The following is a 22,432-nucleotide window of genomic DNA, read 5'->3' as shown; positions in this document are numbered from 1 at the left end:
GGGACTGCAATATCCAGTGGGGTGAGAAAAACTGCTTAATCTAGTTGCTGCCCAGTCTAATAGGGTTGAGAGTTTAGACTGTGTGCTTACAGTTTATTTTATTTCGGTAACCACTCTGACTTGTCATGCTTTGATTTATAATCACTGAAAATCTATCTTTATAGTTAATAAATCGTTTGTTTATTCTACCTGAAGCAGTGCGTTTGGTTTGAAGTGTGTCAGAGACTCCCTTTGGGATAACAAGCCTGGTACATATCAATTTCTTTGTTAAATTGACAAACTTATACAAGCTTGCAGCATCCAGTGGGCATAACTGGACACTGCAAGACGGAGGTTCCTAGGGTTGTGTCTGGGACCGGAGATATTGTCTAGTGTTATTCGCTTGCAAGTAGCTGGGAACAGCTTACATGCCAGAGGCGTTGCATAAACAGCCCAGGAGTGGGGGTTCTCACAGCAGAGCAGGGTAAGGCTGGTTCGCAGAGTCAAGGATTGGAGAGACCTAGCAGATCACCGGTCCAGATAACACCAGAGGGGAACGTCACAGAGGTTGCTTAAGATTCACCAATGGGGATGGTGTTAGCTGATCCAGTAGTAATGGCCCTTGACATCCTTATTGGTCTGTTTGTGGCCTACATATATTAGAGAATCCACTTATAGTCCACAGATGGTTTCTTCTGGAGGATATGAAGCCATCCATTATTCTCATAGACTATAATATCCTAAGGATCTCCCAGTGCTTCTCTCTCTCTGCAATGTCCAGAATTGACTTGGACAACCATCACTGGTCCCTTCAGCCTGATAAGTTTTAAAAAAGTTCCCTATTCCCAAGCTGAGGCAGTTCTTTCCATTTCAGAGAAATGTTTATGTATCCTGAGTCAACTGGAGACCTCACCATCACCTTTTAGCTTAAACTCAGGATCAGTCAGTGCCTTCTAATCCAGCTTTCTTTTTAACCAACAGCTTTAAATAGCAATTTACAGGTAAAGATGCCTTTTTGTCACTTTTACCAACTTTGGTTCTTCACAACTTTTACAAATGTAGCACCATTTAAAAATACTTTAGAACTACAGGGCACGACATAACAGCATCTCTTGGAATTCCTTGGCTTTTCCTCTAAGTATCTGAGTATCCTCTAAGACAGAGGTGGGCAAACTACGGTCCTTGGCCACATCCAGCCTGTGGGACCGTCCTGCCCGCCCTTGAGCTCCCAGCTGGGGAGGCTAGCCCCCGGCCCCTCCCCTGCCTTCCTCCCTTCCCCGCAGCTTCCAGTCCTGCTGCTCTGAGCGGCATGGTAAGGGGGCGGGGCGGGGGGGTTGGATGGGTTGGGGTTTTGAGGGGGATGGGAAATGGGAGTGGGTGGATAGGGGGCGGGGGCCAGGCTGTTGGGGAGGTACAGCCTTCCCTACCCGGCCCTCCATACAGTTTCGTACCCCAATGTGGCCCTCAGGCCAAAAATTTTGCCCATCCCAGCTCTTAAGAGATACCAAGCACCCACCACTCCCACTGCAGTCAAGGTTTAATTGAGAGCCATCAGAACCTCTCATAAAATGTTCAGTAACTCATAAGATTGGGCCTTAAATTAAATCAGCATCAGATTAGCTGGGAGATCTTTTTTTGTTTCCGTGGTTTGTGAGACTATTTCAGTGTTTCACAGTCTCCTCACTCAATGTGTTAATCAGGAAACCAGAACATGGAATTATCTCTAAATTCATATCTGGATAAATGACTTGCATGATGACCATTTTATTTATCTCTAGTGATAAGCTTGCTTAACACAGTGTTGTTTTGGTCATAGGTGCAGCTGGAGGATATAAGACTTCATTTGTCTCTTGGTTAAATGTTATAAAATTTGCATGGATCCTGACTAATGACCCAAGCATTCTGTGTTTCCATACCTATGGAATTTATCATATAATTGCGCTCTAGAATCTAAGCCTTCATTTTTAAAAATCTAACCCTTACTGTTCTGAAGAAATCATGAAAATGTGAACTGTGATATAGCATTACCTTCCTTAGTCTACAGACAGCTGGAAACAAAAATCTCGGAGAGGTGTACACTATCCCTTTAATCTCAACCAGTTATGTCTGAAACATGGCAAAAACAGAACTCTAATGTTTCTTCCTCCCACTACAATATTTCTCAATCCTTCTGAATGATAACACTATTATCCTGCCAGGAATTTAGGCTCATGACCTAGGTATAGTTCTTGATTTGGACTTTTTGCTAGGTCCTTACATCCAGGCCATAACTAAGCGTATGTCTACACTATGAAATTAGGTCGATATTATAGAAGTCAATTTTTAGAAATCAATTTTATACAGTCAATTGTGTATGTCCACACTAAGCGCATTAAGTCAGCAGAGTGCGTCCTCACTACCGTGGCGAGCATCGACTTACTGAGCGGTGCACTGTGGGTAGCTATCCCACAGTTCCCGCAGTCTCCGCCATCCATTGGAATTCTGGTTAAGCACCCGATGCCTGATGGGGCAAAAACATTGTCACGGGTGGTTTTGGGTACATGTCGCCAGTTGCCCTTCCCTCCTTGAAAGCAACGGCAGACAATCGTTTCGCACCTTTTTTCCGTGCAGATGCCGTACCACGGCAAGCATGCAGCCCTTTCAGCTCAGCTCTCCGACACCGCCGCTGTTGTGTCCTGGGTGCTGCTGGCAGGAGATGGTACAGTAGGACTGCTAATCATCATCATACACCGTTTCCGCTGCAACTCTGCTCTGCTGCTATTGTCTCAATAGCAAATTTCTCCATGTTGTCTGTCATGGGCTCCCAGGTACATGTGTTCTTTCTCGGGAATGGTGCACGGTGCTAACCGTCGTCCTCCACCGCTTCCGCTGCAACTCTGCTCTCCTGTTCTCATGAATCCACCTTGCAGATCCTCTCGTCGTTCTCTATAAATATCTATTCTCGTGGCATCCGTTGTCAGCCACCGCTTCTGCTGCAACTCTGCTGTCCTGCAGACGCCATACCATGGCAAGCGTGGAGCCCACTCAGATCAGTGTGGCAGTTATGACCATTGTAAACACCTTGCGCATTATCCTGCAGTATGTGCAGAACCAGAACCTGCAAAAATAGGCGAGGAGGCGACAACAGCTCGGTGACGAGAGTGATGAGGACATGGACACAGACTTCTCTCAAAGCATGGGCCCCGGCAATTTGGACATCCTGGTGGCAATAGGGCAGGCTCATGCCGTGGAATGCTGATTCTGGGCCCGGGAAACAAGCACAGACTGGTGGGACTGCATACTGTTGCAGGGCTGGGATGATTCCCAGTGGCTGCGAAACTTTCGCATGCGTAAGGGCACTTTCATGGAACTTTGTGACTTGCTTTCCTCTGCCCTGAAGCGCAAGAATACCAATATGAGAGCAGCCCTCACAGTTCACAAGCAAGTGGTGATAGCCCTCTGGAAGCTTGCAACGCCAGACAGCTACCGGTCAGTGAGGAATCAATTTGGAGTTGGCAAATGGGGGCTGCTGTGATCCAAGTAGACAACGCAATCACTGAGCTGCTGCTATCAAGTGTAGCGACTCTGGGAAATGTGCAGGTCATAGTGAATGGCTTTGCTGCAATGGGATTCCCTAACTGTGGTGGGGCGATAGATGGAACACATATCCCTATCTTGGGATCGGACCACCTTGGCAGCCAGTACAAAAACCGCACGGAGTACTTTTCAATGGTGCTGCAAACACTGGTGGATCACAAGGGGTATTTCACCGACATCAGCGTGGGATGGCCAGGAAAGGTACATGACGCTCGCATCTTCAGGAACTCTGGTCTGTTTGAACAGCTGCAGGAAGGGACTTACTTCCCAGACCAGAAAATAACTGTTGGGGATGTTTGAAATGCCTATAGTTATCCTTGGGGACCCAGCCTACCGCTTAATGCCATGGCTCATGAAGCCATACCAGCACCCTGGACAGTAGTAAGGAGCTGTTCAACTATAGGTTGAACAAGTGCAGAAAGGTGGTAGAATGTGCATTTGGATGTTTAAAAGCGTGCTGGTGCAGTTTACTGACTCGGTTACAGCTCAGCGAAACCGATATTCCCATTGTTATTGCTGATTGCTGTGTGCTCCACAATATCTGTGAGAGTAAGGGGGAGATGTTTATGGCAGGGTGGGTGGGTGAGGCAAATCACCTGGCCACTGATTATGCACAGCCAGACTCCAGGGCGATTAGAAGAGCACAGCAGGGCGTGCTGTGCATCAGAGTCTGGCCAGGCTATGGTGTGACAGTTCTGTTTGTTTCTCCTTGATGAAAATCCGCCCCCTTGGTTCACTCTACTTTCCGGTAAGCCAACCGCCCTCCTCGCTTCGATCACAGCTTGCAGAAGCAATAAAGTCATTGTTGTTTCAAAATCATGCATTCTTTATTAATTCATCACACAAATAGGGGGATAACTGCCAAGGTAGCCCTGGAGGGGAGCGGGAGGAGGGAAGCACCGGGTGGGGTGGTGGATGAGGGGAGGAGGGAAGGACAAGGCCACACTGCACTTCAAAACTTATTGAATGCCAGCCTTCTGTTGCTTGGGCAGACCTCTGGGGTGGAGTGGTTGGGTGCCTGGAGGCCCACCCCCCTCCCCGTGTTCTTGGGCGTCTGGGTGAGGAGGCTATGGAACTTGGGGAAGAGGGTGGGCAGTTACACAGTGGCTTCAGTGGTGGTCTGTGCTCCTGCTGCCTTTCCTGCAGCTCCACCATACGCTAGAGCATATCAGTTTGATCCTCCAGTAGCCTCAGCATTGCATCCTGCCTCCTCTTATCATGCTGCCACCACCTCTCTTCTTGCTCATTCCTCCTGTCCTCGCATTCATTTTCTGCTTTCCTGGACTCTGCCATTGTCTGCCTCCATGCATTCTGCTGAGCTCTTTCAGTGTGGGAGGACTGCATGAGCTCAGAGAACATTTTCATTGTGAGTGTGTTTTTTTCACCTTCTTATCTGCGCTAGCCTCTGGGACAGAGATGATAGGGGGAGATTTGAATCATTTGCAGCTGCAGGAGGAAAAAAAGGGAGAGTAGTATTTAAAAAGACACATTTTAGAGAACAATGGGTAGACTCTTTCACGGCGAACCAAGCTGTTAACATTACATAGCACATGTGTTTTCGGTATAAGGTCACATTTTGCCTCTTATATTGACGGCCTGCTGGTTTAGTTTGAGAGATCACACACGCAGGGCCGGGCAACAGAATTCGGCTTGCAGGCAGCCATGGTAAGGCACAGTCTTTCAGCTTCTTCAACCTTCGTAACATGTTGGAATGGTTTAAAACAGCAGCGCCCTCCTTTCCCGTACCAAGCATCTGTTGGGTTGGCCATTTAAAAGGAGGGGCTGTGGTTTTCGGGTTAATGTGCAGCACAAACCCAACTAAACTCCCTCCCCCCCCCCAATTCTCTGGGATGATCACTCTCCTGAGGCTAACACAGAGAGGTGAAGAACGGATGTTGCTTGAATGCCAGCAAACACCGGGACCATATGCTGCCATGCTTTATTATGCAATGATTCTAGACTACGTGCTACGGGCCTGGCATGGTAAAGTGTCCTACCATGGAGGACAGAATAAGGCTGCCGTCTTCAGAAACCTTTTGCAAAGTCTTTGGGAGTACCTCCAGGAGAGCTTCATGGAGATGTCCCTGGAGGATTCCCGCTCCATCCCCAGACACGTTAACAGACTTTTCCAGTCGCTGTACTGGCCGCGAATGCATCCCAAGTCTTCAGGGAAAATTAATCATTAAACACGCTTACTTTTAAACCATGTGTTATATTTACAAAGGTACACTCCCCAGAGGTGCCTTCTCTGGCTTCATGGTCTGGGAGCCTGCCTTGGGAGGGTTGGGAGGGTACTGGCTCCAGGGTAATAAACAGTTTCTGGCTGTCGGGGAGAACAGTTTCTCCGCTTGCCTGTTGTGCGCTATCCTCCTCCTTATCATCATCTTCCTTATTCCCAAAATCCTCATCCCTGTGGCATGAAACTCCCCCCGCCCCCCATAGGTGTCCATGGACAGGGGTGGGATAGTGGTAGGGGGGGGGGCCCTAGAATTGCATGCAGCTCATCATAGAAGCGGCATGTCTGCGGCTCTGACCCAGACCGGCTGTTTCCCTCTTTGGTTTTTTGGTAGGCTTGCCTGAGCTCTTTAATTTTCATGCGGCAGTGCTGCAGGTCCCTATTGTCGCCTCTGTCCTTCATGCCCTTGGAGATTTTTGCAAACATTTTGGTATTTTGTCTTTTGGAACGGAGTTCTGATAGCACGGATTCGTCTCCCCATACAGTGATCAGATGCAATACCTCCCGTTTGGTCCATGCTGGAGCTCTTTTGTGATTCTGGGACTGCATGGTCACCTGTACTGATGAGCTCACCACGCTGGCCAAACAGGAAATGAAATTCAAAAGTTCCCTGGGCTTTTCCTGTGTACCTGGCTAGTGCATCTGAGTTGAAAGTGCTGTCCAGAGTGGTCACACTGGAGCACTCTGGGATAGCTCTTGGAGGCCAATACCATTGAATTGCATCCACACTACCCCAAATTCGACCCAGCGATATTGATTTCAGTGCTTATCCCCTCGTCGGGGAGGAGTGCAGAAATTGATTTTAAGAGCCCTTTAAGTCGACAAAAATGGCTTTGTCGTGTGGACGGGTGCAGGGTTAAATGGATCTAATGCTGCTAAATTCAACCTAAACGCATAGTGTAGACCAGGGCTAAGTCTTGCTGATTCTTGCTGCAGAACATCTCTAAGATCTGTTTTTTCCTATCCATCCACACAGATAAAACTTTGTCTGCCATAAAGTCTACAGCAGTAAGTGCAGAGACTGCTGCCTATTATGCTGACCAGTACTGTTTCATTGTTCTCTTGTATCCCTCCCATCTATCTACATCCATCTGTTGTCTCTTGTCTTATACATAGGTTGTAAACCCTTTGGTGCAGACCCTTTGTTCTGCCTTCGTACAGCACCTGGCACAATGGGGGCCTGTTTCATGACCTAGGCTCCCAGATGCTATGATAATACAAATTATTAATAGTAATGAATATGTAAATTTCATAAGTCACTGCTGATCCTTTTAGCTGGAAGATTGAGGAAGCATACTTATCCCCACAATCTCAAATGTCTCCCCAGGTCCAAATGCCACAACTGTTCCCTACCCAGCTGCGAAAACCTCCGGCTTCCCCTTGGTAATGTCCATGCAGTTATGCCTTGCCAATACAAAAATCTCTGGCATATCGAAAACTGAAAAAGTTGAGCCAGCATAAAATAAATTGGACTTAATATCAAAATAAATAACACAGGGGTTACTGTAGTGGTTTTATTATTCAATTGCATATTTAATTCACTGAGCGCCTACCCTTTTTTATTTACAGTAAGCTACCATTGAATTTCTGATGTGCTGCACTTTGAATGTCACATATCCAGGAATTTTGCACATGGTTTTTAGTTCAGTTTGTTGTGGAGTACACAGGATCTTGTTTATAATCATGCATTTACATTTCCTGGTTTTCATGCATAAGATTTGTCATGTGACACCTAAAAAGCAAGTTGGTTTCTGCATCAGGTAAAAGTATGTGGATTTATAGCCAAACACTTTTACTGTCAGTTAAAGCACATGTGGGTAAGTCCCAGAACACACAGGGTATGTCTAAACAGTCTGTGACAGTGAGACTGTCTGCCCAAGTCAACAGACTTGGACTCACCCTTGCACTCTAAAAGTATCTGTGTAGGCATATCTTTGAAGTTGTGGCTTGGATTGGAACTTGGGCACTTGAAGCCTAGGGGGGTTGGGCTTCAGAGCCTGAGCCACATCTTCATAAGAGCTCTCTACGCAGCTATTTTTAGAATGCTAGGGTGAGCCAGGCAAGCCCAAGTTGTTGACTAACTCTGGGGGTTAGACTAGATGACCCTTATGGTCCCTTCTAACACTATGATTCTATGACCAGGTCAGGGAGGCTCATGACCATGGGCTGTGTAGGCATGTCTATAGAGTCATGGAGTTTAAAGCCACAAGGGACCACCAGATCATCAAATCTGACCTTCTGTATATCATAGGCCACCAATGCCATCCAACAACCGCATGCTAAACCCAACAACAGAAATTAGACCAAAATATTACAGCTCTTGGGGAGACTAGACTACTATGTGCCATGGGCAGAGAATAGGAGGAACTGAGGTGGCACAAGTGCCAGAGGCTCCTGCAATGGCAGGGAAATGATCAAGGGAGAGATACCCGGATGATTCAGGCAAGGAACCCATACCCCATGTTGCAGAGGAAGGCAAAACACCACCACCACTACCACCCCCACCACCCTCCGAGGTCACTGACAGTCTGATCTGGGGGGAAATTCCTTCCCAATGCCATGTGCATTTCTATCTGAAGTGAACTAGGTGATTCTAAGGTGGTATACATTACTTGACAGGTAGAGCAAACCCCTTGTGACACTAGGAAAAAATGCTGCTGTACCACTGGAGGCAGAGAAGGAAGAAAAGAAGCAGCTTTAGATGGGTTTATCTTCTAACAGGATTTATAGAGCTGGGCACTTTTTTTTAATAGAGGAACAGATTTTTCCAAAGATACAGATTCAACAAATCAGCGTTATTTCATCTCTGTGAGGAGCTCTTCTGCCAATTTGAGCAAAAATTGTGCTTTTTTAATAGCTTCACTTTCATAGAAAGAGCAATATGAAAACTCGGCAGATTTAAAGACTGTCGATTAGACCATCAAGCCCTTAAAACTGAAACATGATTTTCTTTTACTGACTTCTTATCCCGTCCTCCTTCTTACAGGTGCAGTAAGGAGGTTGGGGACTTCATGTCGTCTGAATATGACGGGATGGAATATACAGACACTTCAAGGTTAGTTGGAGAGCCCTCATCTAGCGAATGACAACATACCTCCCTTTCTCCACTAAGGAATACAACCATGAGCCCTTTGGGTCATCAGTGCTGGTCTAGGAAGCCACCTACTTCTCCCCAGGAACTGGGTTTTTGTTCCAGTTCAGATTCTATCTGGTGTCTGGTGGGTTCTAAGGACTGTAGAGTCCAGTGGAAGACCTAGGTGAAAGTGCTTCCCTCACCAGCTTTGACGGGCTGAGGCAAGGCAGATGTCAGTCTTATTTTTGGACTGACCTCATGATTGAGAGCAAATGGGCTTCATCGCTCTAAAAACTTGTTAAGAAGGAAGAGAAGGAGGTTGGAGGAACTGTAAGTATCTGAAGAGTAGCAAATGCAGGTAGAAGCAATAGACATAGCTAAGTTATTTCCTGTGTTAGTCTTTATTTCTTTTTGTTTTGCTTGAGTTCAAAATGTTGGGTCAAAACCCTGGATCTATTTATCTTTTGGATTTTGCAAGGAGCAAGGGGAGATGGGTCACAATCTCCCTTATTGGGACCTATCTTTGTAACAGGCTGAGCCAAAACTCTGGGTCCAGAGATCCTGAGTGGCTGCTTTATTTCTGAGTCAGTCAGACACAAACCACTAAAGGGATTTTTTTTTCTTTCACTGAAGAACTCTGACATGTGTCTCTCTGGAGGTGTAAACTCAGTGACACACTTCTTTTGTAGAAGGGTAGCTTTGGGCCCCCCTATATGACTAACCATGAACAGCTAAATATGTGTTAAAATGATTTACTTGATTTTCAGGTGACCCCCTCTGTTTGCGTGGTGCAGCTTATTCTGCCCTTTTTGTGTATGACCCCTGTAAGTAAAATCCATCCCTGTGCGGAGGGCCCTGTGCGAGGTCTATCCACGCTGAGGTGCCACCTCAGCCCCCAGAATAAGGAACAGAACGGCGCATAGCCTTTGTGCTGGCCCTCTGCACAGGGATGAATTTCATTCACTGTGTGGGTGACAGAATATAATTGTGAAAACCATGCGTACCAACCCATTTTATCATTTTTTGAGCAAGTAGAGGCTATGCTGAGGCCTCAGTTTTTCCAAATGAATCTGAAACATCTGTGGAAGATTTTGCTTCTGCCATCATCAGAAAATGCACTTACGTTTTTAATAGTGCTGGTTACTTGTACAGAAACCAGGGTGCACTTAGAGCAGTGGTTCTCAACTTACTTATCATTATGTGCCCGCGCCAGATCCCCAACCTAATGGGGCTGGCCCGGAGCTAGCGGGGCCAGGCAGCAACCCTGGATCCCCATTCCTGCAGGGCCGGCTGGGAGACCGGAAGCCTCAACCCCTGGACTCCCGCCATATGGCAGCCCTGACCTCGCCTCACTGGGCAGCTGGGAACCCGGACCACACCTCGTGAGCTGGGCTGCAGCTGTTCATTAATTGGGCCGCCTGTGGGCCACAGGGTTGAGAACCGCTGACTTTTGAAAGTATTGTTTCTACAGATACATCCAAGAATAACTTTGGTAACAATATACTAAATGTTAATGCTCTGAGTTTTCTTTTCTAAAGCTGCAGATATTTAGAAAATTGAGAGGAATGAACAGGGACATTTTTGGTGAGGTCACTTTATTAATAAGATCTTAGGGACATTCAACTCCAGTATCTACCATTGATTCTTGTAGTTGTTTAATAGTACAGTGAAATAAAAAGTTATTTTTTCAGTTTTGATTTTAGCTTAGCCGTGATGGCTGGTCTCACCTGTTTCTCAAGGACAATGTTGTTTGGTGTTTGTTTGCTTTAAAGCATGCAAGCGTAGTGATTTCAAATGCATGTACATATTACCATGGCAAAGCCAGCAGTTTCAAATAGGGTTGCCAATTTTGGTTGGATGTATTTCTGAAGGTTTCATCACATGACATAATTTTTAATTAAATATTGATCTTTAATTCCTGGAGACTCCAAGCCAATTCTATAGGGTTGGCACCCCTAGTGTCTAACAAAACCTACAACTGTTTTCCAGAGTGCAAGTCAAGCTTCTTCCCACTTTGCCACAAGGATTAATACTCACACTTATGGGTTAACATCTCCAAAGCGTTGGAAATCTTGTTCAATGTGAATAGGATCGTAGCAGAGGATGGAAAAAACCTAGTACAACACTGAGTGTCATCCTCAGGCTAGTACAGGCTATGATCCTCCTGCATCAAGTGTCACACTGATGCTGCGACATTCAACGGGTGCTTAATCATGTGTTTTATTACTGCCACCTTCTCAGCCTTGGTGGATCTAAAACTTTCAAATCACACACAGTGGGGTGGACCCGATTCTGGGCCCTATCCACTGTTTGAAGCTCTCCAATTCCATTTTTGTGCTTTAGAAGGAGCTTTCATGGATTATGGTCCTCTAGAAAGAGAAAGGGATAGGAGTCAAAAGTACTGCTGCAGCTGTTCTTTGAAGAAGGGAGGGAGGCAGGACCTCCAGAGTGCAGAGATAAAGGGATATTGCATGAATGGCTTTTTCACCCCTCCTTCCCTGGGAAAAAGAGAGACTGCTCTGAGTTACCATAGTTTCTGGTTTCTTTAGTAACCATTCCATGTATTTTTGAAGTAGCTGTCCTAAAATAGTGCGTGGCCAAGGAAAGGCCTGTGGAAAACTGCTGTCTGACACATCATTAGTTTATTTATTTATTTATTTTTCTTCCTTCCTTCTCCTTTTTGAGAGTGAATCAGGAGTAAAAGCGTCCGTGTGTAAGAGAGAACTCCAGTATGAGATTCTGTTCCTGTATTGCTGATGAATAGTATATGCTTGATATAATATCCATTAGCACCTCTTTCTCCCAAAGCAGTGTATTCTGGAACTTCCGCATCCCTGCAGAACTGCACTGCATAACAAAGTTAGGGTAGAACCAAGAAACTGCAAGTTTTATATTCTCTTTCACAAGCCAAGGAATGAAAGATTCATTTGGTGCACTTCGTTTTGTGATATTTGTGGAGAGTGCGTTTTTCTCAAGATCGGCTCCTGTTTTCATTGAGAGGAAGGGAAAACAACTCCTGGTTGGTAGATTTAATTTTTTCAAGTGCACAGCATGTGTTAGACTGTAGTTTTGCTTAAACTGATTAAAGCTGTTGAGTCTGGCAGAGTGATTTTTGAAAACACACACACACACACACACTCCTGCTGTCAAGAGCTGAACTGCTTCTACATTTAAAATAGAGGAGTCCACACAGCACTTCTTTGCTGAGTGTTGATACAGACTGACTTTAAATACCCTATTTGGTAAGAGAAAATAAATCAATAAATAACTTGGAAGCATTCATTGTTATATTTAGAACTTTTAATAACTACAATTTCCCACATCTATTTCTGAATCCCCCAAAGGAGTCTTTCAGTTAAATTCCTGTTCCCCTATTTGCAGCCTTCTACTCCTATGTAGATTAAAAAATGTGCTACTTTTCAGAGGAATTTAGTGGTGGTAACCTGCCAGGGAAGTGCCATGTTCTCTTTACTGCCTGAGGACAGAAGGGATTTCATGTGCATGAAGTGCAAGATGGTGGCTGTGCTAAAGGAGAAGATTATTGGCTTGGAGGGGCAAGTAGAGATGCTACTGAGAATCAGAGACTCTGAGGAGTTCTTAGATAGCCAGGTTCAGGAAACACCAGTACCTCAGGTTCAAGGAAGAATGGAGCTGGCCACCAAGAAATCGGAAGTCAGAGAGGAGGACTGGTAGTTTGTAACCTAGAGGCAGGAGGTCATGGTGTCGTTCTACATGGCTGGTGATAAATGAGAATGGGAAGACTGTGGCATCAGAGAGAAGATGACCGGAAGGAATTCCACACAGCTGGAAGTTTCAAATCAATACCAGGTCCTCAATGGACAGGACAAGGAGTAAGTTACAGTGGGGGAGGTTTAGGTTGGATATTAGGAAAAACTTTTTCACTAGGAGGGTGGTGAAACACTGGAATGCATTACCTAGGGAGGTGGTAGAATCTCCTTCCTTAGAGGTTTTTAAGGTCAGGCTTGACAGAGCCCTGGCTGGGATGATTTAGTTGGGGATTGATCCTGCTTTGATCAGGGGGTTGGACTAGATGACCTCCTGAGGTCCCTTCCAACCCTGATATTCTATGATTCTATGATTCTAATGTGGAAACTTTGAAAGATACCTCTCAAGATCCAGCAGGTCCAAGGGAAGGGAGAGATGTACAGAACATGCCTGTGGACGGCAGCTTGGCCCAACCTGTAGGAAAATCAAGCTGTCCACAAAGAGGTCTCCAGTCATCCAAGGAAGACAGATTATTCTTGTTGGAGATTCAATACTTAGAAGAACCTTGAGGACATTTTACAAGGGGCAGGCAGACAACTGGACAGTGGGCCACTTTCCTGGAGCCGAGGCACCAGATGTCACTCTAAGATTGGAAGCTGACAGGCAAAGATCCATTGGTGATGGTTCATATTGGCACTAATGACACTGTGTCACAGGATATCTCTCAGACAGCACATGACTTCAGGGAACTCGGAAGCATGCTGAAGAAGAATGTCCAAGTCATCTATGGTCCTTCCTGTCCCACAATTAAAGGAAGACAGAAGGTAGAAGATTCGGGAAGTGAACCACTGGCTAGATGAGTGGTGTAGGGTGAAGGGTTTGGGTTATCTGGAACAGTGGTCTACCTTCCATGGGGAGAAGGGGACTGTATAGTTTGGATGGCCTCCAACCTTGGTGGAAGGGGGACAAATCTTCTCGGGACAGACTCTCTAGAAGGATCGGGGTAAGTTAAATGAATAACAAAAAGGGAGGGTAAGAATAGGGAAGATATGAGCGCTCAGCAGTAAATCAAGATGTTGAGAACAAAATCAAGGAACAAAAGGACACAAAGAGAAGACGTTCTTGAATTTCCTATGCACTAATGCTAGGAGCCTGGGTAACAAGCAAGAGGAATTGGAATTGCTCATTTTATGAAATACCTTTGATCTAGTTGGTATTCCTGAAGTTTGGTGGGATGATTCCCATGACTGGAATGTTTAAAATCAATGGTTATAACATATTTAGAAAGGATTGAGAGGGGAGAAGGAGTAGCACTCTATGTCAAAAATTGTATCACCTGTTTCTGGAACTTGGAAGAAAATGATCCTGAAAATTTATGGATCAACGTCCTAACAAATAAAGCACAAGATGGGCTATTAGTTGGTGTCTGCTACAGACCACTAGATCACACTAGGGAACAGGATGACTGACTTCTTAGGCATCTGTCTATAATGTGGAGGGGGTGCGGGGAGGGTGTGAAAATGGTGCAGTGCTGGAAGTTTCATGCTGCTAGTACTAAAACATCCTTGGAATTTCTAAACCTAATGGATGACAATTTCTAACTTAAAAAGTGTTGCAGCCAACATGGAGAAATTTATTAGACCTTGTCTTCACAGATAAAGAGGTACTGATCACACAACTAAAAATCAATGGTAGCTTAGGTACAAACAATCATGTCTTGATCAAATTTATAATGTGCAAACAGAAAAAAGTCCAGAGCAGTACACACTTGGTGCTTTGATAGGACGAATTTCACAAAGCTGAAAACAATCAAATCAGCTGGCAGGATTTATTTAATTGGAAAAATGTAAATCACAATTGGGAATAATTTAAGAACACCTTACTAGGTGCCCCAAAAGCTAGAATCCCATAACTGAGGAAGAAGGTCATGCTGGTTAAAAAAACCAACCTGCTTTAGAGGGGAAGTGATGGCAGCTACAAAAATAAATGATATATATGTATATCATTTATATTCATTACTATTAACTTTTCCTTTATTGCATTTGTGCACTCTAGTGGCCATAGATTTCTCTTGTGTTCCTTTCCTTCCCTTATCAATTTTTTACAATTTCCAACTTCTGATTTATATTCATTACTATTAACTTTCCCTTTCTTGCATTTGTTAAAATCTCAGCCTTCATTTTATGCATTTAACTATTTCTACCAATGCTGGCTGAAATTATTTGGGATTGAGAGTTGGATTTTAAAAGGACCTCATTGATTTAGGAGCACAAGCCCCATTGAGAATCAATGGGACACATGGCCAAGATTTTCAAAAGTGACTAGTGAATTCAGCAGCTTCAGGTTTTTTGGTTGTTCAATCTGAGACAATTTAAAGGCACCAGATTTTTAGAAGGAAATGCTTAAATAAAATAAATAAAATGTTAAAAATGCTCATTATCATCACTTCCAGTTGAAGACCCAGAGACAGAACACCCAGATCATTTCCAGGTGCTACTTTAACTGGCTCAGCATAAGGTTTCTTCAAGTATGTTTCTATGCTTTTCATTAAGCTATCCCCATTGTCTGAGCTTGACCATTCACGTGAGCAGGATTCAGTCTGGACACAGAAACCATGCTAGCTTCCTGCTAGCAAGAACCAAGCTTAAATATACTTTTTGCTAAGACTTTTAGGGCCTGATGCTCACATGCACTAAACCTGCTTTACACTGCTCTGTTCTCATATTCTTTCATAATGTGGACCATAGTTTAACACAAAGGTTGTGTCATGGACGACCATGTGTACCATCTTTTCCTTTCCCCTCATTCACAATCCCACACCTTCATTATGACATCTGTATCAATTGCTTAAACGGACAAGTAATATTGGAACAGTATTTATGTATTTTAGCTATCTACACTATGATGTTTTGTCCTTTTGGGGAAAAAAAGAAAATAACACCATCTGCTTTTATTCTTCATTGCATCTTCCCCCACTTGTTGGTTCTGTTTGTATGATCTGGAAACAAGGAGGTGAGCCAACCAAGACAAGTTCAGGGGACCATTAGTGGTCCACACACTCCAGTTGTGGAATCTCTGCTCTGCTGCAGGAAGGCAATAGGCTTTTTAGGGCAGGACTAGCGTCGTTCTTCTCTCTATAAAACACCATGTATGTCTATGGCACTAGGTAGAAATGTGTGATGATGAATTTATATTGCCCTAGGGCTTCATCTTCCCCTAATCTTGTATGTTTGTGTTTGATCACATTGAGATAATCAGGTTTTTCATTATATAGAACCATCCCACCCTGTAACTATTTTCCTGTTTATCCAGGGTTTCCCTTCTCTGCTCTCATCTCTTCCCACCTTTTTACGTCTCTTTTACAGTATTATGTCTGATACTATATCTCGGCGCTCTGACTACAATACATTAAAGTCACTATAATTACTTTCTTACTGACAAGTTTGGCATGAAGACATATTTGATAGGTAGGAAATGTTGCTAGTGAATGCCCAGTTCAATTTTTACAGGTAATTATTAGGTCATATTTCCTACTAGCAAAAGAAAGAAAAAATCTTTCACTGCCATTTTAGTCATTTCCACCATTAATGTCTTGGTGCCTGCATAGTGTGTCACATCAGGAAATCTCAGTTCTTGGCTTCAAAGGATTAAGTTCACAATTACCATTGACACTCATCTTATAGACTTTTAGGTGAGACAGATAAAACTGTAAGGCAAGGCAGTGTTTTATTTGCTCCTTCACAGTATTGCATTTTACCTCTTCTCCAAGCTAAGTGTTAATCTGTTATTTCTTGCCTGTGCAGCCAAGTAACTTTTTTATTAAACTGCATGCGAATAATTTTTTTTCCCGTTTTAGTTGTATGTTAGCAATTTCTTGATGAGAAAAGCATGCAGTGTTAATATTACTTGTCACTTCTTCCTTGGGGCTGCTTACCAGTTTTCCTTCTGAAAGTTGTTTTATTCATTGAAAAAACTTCTAGCAATTCCAGATCTGAAAGTGCAGTCGTTAATGTTGCATAGAAAGGAGTAGGACACCAATTACAAAATCACTCAGCATTGCATCACCATATAGAACAAAAAGAAGGAAAGTTAACTGATTTAAAGCCAAAACTACATGTCTGCTGCCTATGAGTCAGCTTTACTTGTCTATTTTTATAATTTCTGGATTACTAAAGACAAAATTCTAAGTACAACAAGATACACATGAGGTATCATGTACCACCAGGCTCTGCCAAAACAGGAATATTCAGAAGAAGACAGTGTCCTAGTTTAGCCCTTCTAGAAACAACAGGATAATGGCCAACTGTGGAGGTCCTTAATCAGGTTGATAAGAATGTCAAGATATGTCCATATATTGGAGACCTCCACTCCTTGGGCCTAGTCCTGGTACATATGTTGTCTCCTATACCACCCACAGATTGGGTTTCCACCATCATGCCTGAGGTTTTGCTATGGTACCCCTGTGATGAGGTTCTCTCTGTCTCTGAACAGCTATCCCAGCATCTTCCTCACGGCTTTTTTTTGGGAGGGGAAGGGGGAGAAAGAGGAGGGGGATCCAGACCGCTATTTTATTTAGATTTAAAAATGTAAAAAGATGCCTAACCAAGGCTGTAGGTGCCCTAACATTATTAGTTACACAATGCAATCTCAGCAACATTAGTCATTTCACAGGGACTGAGACAGCCACCTACGGAAACTCTGACAAACTTTATTTTTTCAGAGCTGTGTATTGTCATGGTCACCATCCTCACACTGTGCATTATGGCTCCTCCTTCTTTTCAATCATGCTGCTTTGAAGGGCTTTCCAATGTTTTGGTTATCTTGAGCTGCAGAATTTGGACCTGGATTTTGAGCACTTCAGACTTTTGAGTGGTGGGAGGGAGTTTGGTACAGAATATTATAGCAGTGAGGGACCAGCTGCCAAATTCTTAAACATGGTTAGATGCTGCTTCCTCAACTCCTAAAGATTTTTTTCTTCATATTTGAGATTTTTTTATTTTAGCCCAGTCTCTATTTTTTAAAATTATTTTTATGATATTTAATTGTTTAAGAACTCACCCCGGCCCCAGAGTAAACTGCATAGTACTTAATTTATGTACTTTGGAGTGGCGAAAGAATGAATCCATCCTGCTGGGATTTGGACCTATTGTTCCAGGGTGAATAGGCACTTTCAGATTGATTATTAGACCACTAACTCAAACCAATTAATTCTCCCCTCCACATCAGTTGGTTCTACTACCCCAACAAATCATTTTATTCTCCCCCCTCAATCAATCAATTCTACTTACAAATCAACAAGTCAGTCCTTTCCCAAAATCATATCTCCCCCAATTAGCCAATCATTTCTTTTCCTCACAAACCAATTCTTCTGTGCCATTCCTCCATGTTTTTGCAGGACTCATCTACTTTTGCGGCCACTGCTAACACCCTGTTATTTTACGGGGCTCACAGGGGACTTCTGGCTTCCCGGCTTCTCCACCTGTAACTAAGCCCTCTTTTTCTCATGCTCTCTCCACTACTCTTAAGGAAGCCCCAGCACACGGGCCAAGTCCCTCATTCTCCCCTTCCTGTGGAAGTATGTAGCAGCTCCAGACACTCTGCTCCCAGCTAGTAGTGCTTGAATTGCTCTAGCATCTGCCTTCACTTCTTTTCTAGTTAAAAGAGCAGTGGTATTGGGTGAAGATAAAAACCAAATTCAGCTGTGATGCACCACTACAGCTGCAGGTGGCGGTGGACTAGAACCGCCTGACGTAGAAATGAGGAACTTGCTGTCACAGTCCTGGGATTGCCGTTCAGAGCCTAAAACAGTTCTAGCCCCGCTGTATCTGTTGGCAGCTGTGCACAACCCTGTTGCATACATGGATTTACGTCTTTCTGGCACTTGCCTATAAGACTGTGCAGGAGAAAACCAGACAGATCTCTCTCCCCAACTTTAGCCTAGCTTTAAAGTAAAATTAAGAAATTATAGATTACTTGTGAACATTTGACAACTTTTATTCTATTTTCTGTTTCAAAATTCCAGATTTTAATAATGTTTAGAAAACTTAAAAAAAATAGGAGGGACTATTTTTTCCATAACAGTAGGTGGAAGAACACATACATTCACTCTGAATCTGAGTCTAAGTCAAGTCTCTCATGACGTATAAATAGATTAGATGAAAGTGTACTAAACTCTGTGTTTTTCTGTTGCAGAGCAAAACCGACAACAAATAAGAAATGTGCTGCTCATCATGAAGCAGGTTTTTGGACTATAAAAGCTTTGATTGTTGTAGATGTTGAGCCCACATATTATAAAGTTTTCCAATTAAAGCATTATTCAGGGAACTTCAAGGGGAAAAATAGAACTTTCCTTCTCCTGTCTAGTTTCCTCAATTTTTCCTATACAAAATAAATTAAGCTTTCAAGAAGTTCATTACTGATGAGCAGATATGCTATACCCAGCCTAACTATTAGCAACCAACCTTTATATGCATTTCAAATAAATTCACTTGGTCTTTGTAAAAAAAAAAAAATTATCTTCATTTATATAAATTTTACACTCTTTACACAAAGGTATTGATGATATTTTAATTTTAGCATGAAGAAAAAGACAACATTATAATAATAAAGTTGCATTGTCATGCCAATTCATTAGTGTGATAAATAGATACTGAAGAACTAATTTGGTAGATGTGTAATGCATAATTCACAAAACAAGTTTATGTATGCCTGGGTGAATCACTTTATTGATTCTGCTATGCAAGAGCAAGCAAAGTATTTTTGTTTTGCTGTTAGTAGGGTGTGACTGTTCAAGGCCCAATCTTGCACAGTCTCCTCAACTTCTGTTGAAATCATTGGCAATGGAGGGCAATGTTCCCTCTAATTTTTGACACTCCGTGCGTGCAAAAAATTTCTTTTGTGCAAATTTTTGACAGGCCGTGTTCGCAAAAAATTTCTTCTGTGCAAATTTTTGTGCACGCGGTGTTTTGTCGTGTGCGCAGGGTTTAGGATCTGTGTGCGTGCGCACATGCGCACAGCTTAGAAGGAACCGTGATGGAGGGTGCTCAGTGGCTGTCAGTACTTGGGCCTTGGACAGATTTGTTTCTATACAGAAATTGAATGGGGCCACAGCACTGATTTCTGTGTTGCTATTTCATAGACTTTAAGACCAGAAAGGACTATTATGATCACCTAGTCTAACCCTCTGCAGAAAACAGGTCATAGAACCTCTCCCAGTAATCCCTGCATCAAGACCATAACTTCTGGTTAAGCTACCGAATAGCTTAGAAAGACATCCAGATTTGATGTTCTTCCACCATCACCAAAGAGGGAGTCCTTAAAATGCCCATTTTTGTTCGCTCTATGTATGGTACTCATGATGTCACTCAGAGTAGCAAAAAAACCCAGTGATTCCACAGTGCTCATTTTATTTTAATGACTATAGTGAGGTAACTTCATTAAAATGCAGCACTGGCTGCCCAGTGCCCCACTCCACTACCACTAACCCTCCCCTAAACAGACTAACTTGTGCAGGTGATAGAAGTGAAGGGGAAGACTCACAAATTCTTTGATCCTGACATTGCAGGGGTTAACTGTCTGCTAGCTTGCTTGCTTCCTTTTTGATTATTTTATTTCTTCTTTGACAAAAGGCTGCTATAATATCAGTGAGGGCCCTCAGATGCACATGTGTTTTTCTCATTGACTTCATTGGGATCCTTTCACATGCACATCTAATGGCAGAAGCTGGTTAACAGTTTATCTGTTACACATTCCAATGCTTTGACACAGTATCTAACAGTTTGGAAACAATACTTTAAAAGTTCTCTTTTAAAACCACATCTGGGACAGTGACTGGTCAACCTTCAAAGCCTCTGAAATGATGATGCTTTGTTTATGGTAGTGACTAGAGACTCTAATCAGGAATCAGGGTGTCATTGTTATCAGGCCTATTGTATTAATTTAGATGGAATATACAGGCTAAAAGTGCTAACATAATTTAGCTACTGTTTAATATTAAATAGTTTTAAACAAGTTCTGCTGATTGGTATACAGAGATTTCAGCTTGCTTTGTACTATGACACACTTTTTTTTTTTAAAAAAAGAGTACTTGTGGCACCTTAGAGACTAGCCAATTTATTTGAGCATAAGCTTTCATGAGCTACAGCTCACTTCATCGGATGCAGTGAGCTGTAGCTCATGAAAGCTTATGCTCAAATAAATTGGTTAGTCTCTAAGGTGCCACTAGTACACCTTTTCTTTTTGCGAATATAGACTAACATGGCTGCTACTCTGAAACCTGTCACTTTTTAAAAAATAAGCTTTGTAGTAAAGATACAGAAAAGAAGAAAAAACAAAGCATTTGAAATGTAAAGCATTGAATAAGATTTTTATTTTAACAACTTCTTCCCCTCCCCCCCCCCTTTTTTGGCTGATGAGAGATTTTTTTGAAGTAAAAACTACCTTGTTTGACAGCCTCTTTTGAGATAGTATTAAAGATGATCATAACTTTGCTTTTGAGGAAAAGAGGAGAAGTGAGTAGCAATAGGTTGGAACTGTTGGTACTGTTGTTGAAGTCTGATCCTGTTTCCTAGAAGACAAAACAAGACAAATACATACACAAGGAGAGAAAAAAAAATACCTACAAAATAGAAGATGCAGGTTCTTGGTGTTTCTTTCATCTGCAAACTTACTGCTGGACACAGCACAGGGTGTGATCAGCCACTTCGAAACCTGGCAAACTTCGAAACCTGGTACCAGCATTGGGCTGTTTCGGGCATTGCTTTTAGTTGCCTCTTTCTTCAAGCTTTACAACAGTGTTGCAAAATATGCGGCTTTGGCTGGCTAAGTCAGATGCTTATTAGACAAAAGGAAAAAAGAGGAGGGATAGAAAAGAGAAGAAATAAGGTGGGGAAGGAAAAGGACACATGGGGGGAGCAGAGAGAGAGAAAGTCCCATCTCTCAGATGGTAGTCAGGTTTTACCTAGTGGAGGTGGTGACGTCATTTGGGTCCTTCTCTTTTTCATCCTGACGTCTCTCAGGATCAGGACAATGAAGGCCTTGGGTCCCAGAAGATGATGAGGGAGGTAACCAAGATGGCAAACTTTGCTCTAGTAGCCAATTTTCACCCTTAAAGTATCTGTCTTTGAGGACTCCAAAAGGGAGCAGTGGGTGGAATAGCCCAGCCCCTTATTATTTTGTCTACCAGTTAGGCCTAGTTTTTGACACACAAATTTTGGTTCACTGTTTTTTGGTTTTGCACTTTTCCTGTTTACCGGGCATGATTTCAATATAGTTCTTGAATTATATCATAGGTCTCTCTTGTTGGACTAATTTAGGGTGGTTTTTTTTTGTTTTTTCCCCCATCAGAATATGTTATGATAAGTTATTGTGACATTTTATTCATTATGTGCTTTTTACAGTTGAGCTCACAATTATAGTAAATTGGTTGGCCCAGTTATTACAACAGCATTCCCTGGCCCCAGTGAGCTTACAGCCAATGTACATGATAAGACAATAGGTGGATAAAACAAAGACATGGGAGGAAGGGTAAGGAGAAGAAGGTAACAATCCTGACCGTCTAAATAATTAGCAGTGTCCACTGTCTGTGCAACCACAGCAATATAAAATTTAGTTCAGTTATGCACCAAAAAGTGTTGATACTTATTCACAGTTTTGGAGGTATTTTTCCCTTTCTTTCTCCCTCCCATCCTTTTCCTTCTCTCGTCTCAATCCAGCCAGGTGCCTCCCCTGTATTCCTTTCTCTAGCACATTCCCTCCTTCTGACTGACCTCTCTTCTTCCCTAGCTACATAGTCATGCTCCTGTTGTGCAGAAGCCTGTACTCTCAGCTATCCAACTTTAAAA

The 22,432-nt window shown here is 43.1% G+C and overlaps 1 long non-coding RNA gene across 1 annotated transcript in view; it reads left to right on the top strand.

The window, feature by feature from the left end:
- Positions 1-22,432, top strand: part of LOC144259126 (uncharacterized) — a 150,945-nt gene that overhangs the window by 108,644 nt on the left and 19,869 nt on the right. Inside the window, exon 3 of the long non-coding RNA XR_013344825.1 lies at positions 8,778-8,846. This is a non-coding gene — a long non-coding RNA (uncharacterized LOC144259126). The remainder of the gene's footprint in view (positions 1-8,777; positions 8,847-22,432) is intronic.

The sequence above is a fragment of the Eretmochelys imbricata genome, chromosome 1 (genome assembly GCF_965152235.1).
Source record: "Eretmochelys imbricata isolate rEreImb1 chromosome 1, rEreImb1.hap1, whole genome shotgun sequence".
NCBI classification, from domain to species: Eukaryota; Metazoa; Chordata; order Testudines; family Cheloniidae; genus Eretmochelys; species Eretmochelys imbricata.
The sequence above is the reverse complement of the archived record's forward strand: the minus strand, read 5'-3'. Positions and strand labels throughout refer to the sequence as shown.